A 4,416-nucleotide genomic window follows, 5' to 3' on the forward strand; every position below is an offset into this window, starting at 1 on the left:
TTGGTAATTGGAGAAATAGGTCCAACATTGTACAATCTATATATACTGTCAGCTTGTTTGTTTATGACCGTGTCTGGCTGTGTACAACATAAGGGTCTTGAAATTTTGCTGCTCCTATCTCAGCCTATCTCTTAGTAGTATTGTTTATTTCATGTTTTTACACTATACTATGGTTTTCAGAACAGCTTATATATTTCAAAAGTATTTATATACCCAAAAGAAACATAGATGATTAACTCGGGAGGTGGCTTGTAAGAGAACAACAAAGTGAGACTGAATGCTTTGCTTGACATTTGTAACTCTTGTATCAAGTTTGAAGAAGAGGACTTTATAAGTTACTCTTTCTCTGAGATGTATGCTTTCCCAAATTATCACAGCTAATGAACCAAATTCTTACCCTCACCTAATGTCTGTGCCACCCTCCAAGCAGAACCATTGTTCATTGAAACAGTTGGCGAATGACTTTATGGATAGATCATCTTAATACCTACACCATTTCTTAAATGAATGTAACCTGTTCTCTGTGGGCTGAGAATGAAGTCACTCACTCAAGTCAAATAGCTTTGACCATAGCAGGAAGTCTGCATCCAAAAATCGAGCCTACAATTCATTTCTTGGTGCAGCAGAACTATCAACTCTCAGCTTAGCTACGATGGAGGTAAAATCCATTGGTGATGTGAGGGCCATTGAAATACAGCCTTATTACAATGAAACCCAATGTCTAAAAATTGTACTTATTTTGGGCTTGTACCCCAGTAAGAGCCAAGATTTTAAACTCTACTAAATACAAAACAAACAAAAAGACTTTATATATTCATGTTCATTTAAGAAAATACTAGTAGTGATGTATTATTTTTAAGTATACAGTTAATATGTTTGAAGTTATTTAAAATTTATATTGAGAAAAAAGTATTTTCACTATTGCTGTAGATGAGCACTTACATAAGACTGTTAAATTGATTGTTGTCTTATATCAAACAACTTTTATAATTCTTATTTTTATTGTTATAATATTTTATAAATTTTAAGGAATATGACAAAAAAGATATTGTAGGTATTGAAGGGGGTTCTCTGGGAGGAGCAGTGGTACAAAAGGGAAACATGAATGTGATTCAATTATATTTAATTGAAATATGTTTTTAAATGTTAACAAATTCAGATAAATTGAAATCATGTAACTTTTCTCATCATAATGCAATAAAAGTTGTTTTTTTTTTTTTTAAAAAAGAAAGTGTGGCCCTGTTGGAATAGGTTTGTCATGATGGGTGTGGGTAATAAGACCCTCATCCTAGCTGCCTAGCAGTCAGTCAGTATTCTGCTAGCAGCCTCTGGATGAAGACATAGAACTCCTCCTGCACTGTGCCTGCCTGGATGTTGCCATGCTCCTGCCTTGATGATAATGGACCGAATCTCTAAACTTGTAAGCCAGCCTCAATTAAATGTTCTTTTTAAGAGTTGCTTTGGGCTGGGCAGTGGTGGCATACACCTTTAATCCCAGCACTTGGGAGGCAGAGGCAGGCGAATTTCTGAATTCGAGGCCAGCTGGTCTACAGAGTGAGTTCCAGGACAGCCAGGGCTATACAGAGAAACCCTGCCTCAGAGAAAAAAAAGGAAGGAAGGAAGGAAGGAAGAAAGAAAGAAAGAAAGAAAGAAAGGAAGAAAGGAAGAAAGAAAGGAAGGAAGGAAGGAAGGAAGGAAGGAAAGGAAGGAAGGAGAGAGAGAGAGAGAGAAAGAGAAGGAAGGAAGAAAGGAAGGAAGGAGAGAGAGAGAGAGCGAGAGAGAGAGAGAGAGAGAGAGAGAGAGATATGCTTTGGTCATGGTGTCTGTTCACAGCAGTAAAACCCTAACTAAGACAGAGCCCTAGGATCAGACTCCAGTTCTCCAGCTTGACAGCAAGCATCAATTGAGCCATCTCTCCAGCCCACTGTTGCTCATTTTTATTAAGATTTTGTGTCAGACAGTGGTGGAGCATACCTTTAAGGAGGCAGATGCAGGTGGATCTCTGTGAGTTTGAGGCCAGCTGCCTGATCTACAGAGTTCCAAGACAGCCAGGGCTACAGAGAGAAACACTGCCTTGAAAAACAAACAAAATAGCGTGGCCTACAGAGTGAGTTCCAGGACAGCCAGGGTGAAACAGAGAAACCTTGTCTCGAAAAACAAACAAACAAACAAACAAACAAAAAACGAAAAAGGGCTGGAGAGATGGCTCAGTGGTTAAGAGCACTGACTGCTCTTCCGAAGGACCTGAGTTCAAATCCCAGCAACCACATGCTGGCTCACAACCATCCGTAATGAGATCTGACACCATCTCCTGGAGTGTCTTAAGAGAGTTATGTGTACTTGCATATAATAAATAAATAGGGGCTGGCGAAATGGCTCAGCGGGTAAGAGCACTGACTGCTCTTCTGAAGGTCCTGAGTTCGGATCCCAGCAACCACATGGTGGCTCACAACCACCTGTAATGACATCTGATGCCCTCTTCTGATATCTGAAGACAGCTGTAGTGAACTGGGCTGGAGCGAGCAGGGCCAGAGCAAGTGGGCTGGCAGAGGTCCTGAGTTCAGTTCCCAGCAGTCACACACATGATGGCTCACGGCCATCTGTATAGCTACAGTGTACTCATACACATAAAATAAATAAAATAAATCTTAATAAATAAATCTTTAAAAAAACGAAAAACAAACAAAATATAACAACAACAAAAAAGATCTGCAACTGATCAACAGGTGGAGCTCTGACACTAGTGTTGTTCTGGGTTTTATGATTATTAATTTAATTACTTTATGTTACAGTGCTTTTCTTGCATGTCAGTGTACTATGTACATGTCTGGTGCCCAATGAGGCTAGAAGGCATTAGGTTCCCAGGGACTAGAGTTATAGACAGCTGTGAGCCACCAGGTAGACGCTTGGGGATAGAACCCTGTTTATCAGGAAGAACAACCAATGCTCTTACACATTAGCTATCTCTCCAGTCCCAATGTTGGTATTTTTTGATCTCATTAATGAATACTCTAAATGTAAGATAAGTTATTGATATGTCAAAGTGTCAGTTGTATAAACTGGATAGCACATTTCAAACAAGAGACAACTGGAGAGCATTTCTTCATCAGTCTGTAAGGATCGATGTGGTGGCTACAAGACTAACTATCATTTTCTCCATCGTGTCCTTGGGTCAAGATAAAGAGCAAAGCAATGGCACATTAAGTAAGTAACGGGATCTGAATGCTACCTTCCATTCACTATAGTTTAACAGTAGTTCGCTATAGCATCAGTGCTGCAGGCTGGGAACGCAGCCATTGGCTGCGAGCTAATGTGCTCTCACTTTCATTTCTCTCTTTCTTTCTCTCTCTCTCTCTCTCTTTATTTTTTTTTGGGGGGGGGGATGGTTTGAGGCAGGGTTTCTCTGTGTAGCTCTGGCTGGCCTGGAACTCAGAAATCTGCCTGCCTCTGCCTCCCAAGTGCTGGGATTAAAGGTGTGCGCCATGACTGCTCGGCTGTCACTTTCATCTCGTACATGTGTAGGCTACATATGCATAAAGGAGGTGAAAAAAATACATGACATATCATGAATTATCAGGATGAAGTCTATTAAAATCTCTTTTGTGCATGTTTCCAGGCTTGGAGATGGAGTCCAGGGCTGTCCTTATAGCTAGTTCCACTCACCACTGAGCTGCACCCCCAACCCTATTGTCTTCATGTGATAGGAAGGGAAACCATGGACCACAAGGGAGGCTGGAGGGGGACAGCTCGAGCTGTGTGGGTAGAGGCAGCCCATGAAGGGTTAATGTCTGGAAACTATATCAGAGTGAGAAGTTGCAAGACACAGAGACAGAACCTAGCCTGAAGGCTTATAAGAAAGCTCAAATCTAGCTTTATTCCAGAACACACATATTCACTCTGTGTGTGTGTGTGTGTGTGTGTATGCATACATGTGTGTATGTGTGTGTGTGGTATACATGTGCTGATGAACTCATTCACGTGGCATTGAGGTTGACAACGGGATGCCATCACCTTATTTTGTGAAACAGTGTTTCTCACCAAAACTAGAGGATAATGATTCAACTGGACCAGCTAGCCAGTGTGAATTTGCCTGTCTCTGCCCTATGCGGGGCGCTGGGATTGTCAGCATGCCCAGCCATACCTGACTCTGCTATGGGCACTGGGAGTCTGAACTCAGGTTCCCCTGTTTGAGCAGCAAGTGCTGCTGATCAACTGAGCCATCATCCCAGCTCCACCAAATGTTTTTAATTCTGACATCCAGGACTGGAGAGATGGCACATGTTAGTCTTCTGGAAGACCCATGTTTGATTCTCAGAACCCATGTCAGGTCTCTTATACTATAATTACAGCTCCAGGGAATGGAATATCTTTGGCCTCTGTGGGCACCTGCACTTCTATACACACGACACAAAAAAA

The sequence above is a fragment of the Mastomys coucha genome, unplaced genomic scaffold (genome assembly GCF_008632895.1).
Source record: "Mastomys coucha isolate ucsf_1 unplaced genomic scaffold, UCSF_Mcou_1 pScaffold13, whole genome shotgun sequence".
NCBI classification, from domain to species: domain Eukaryota; kingdom Metazoa; phylum Chordata; class Mammalia; order Rodentia; family Muridae; genus Mastomys; species Mastomys coucha.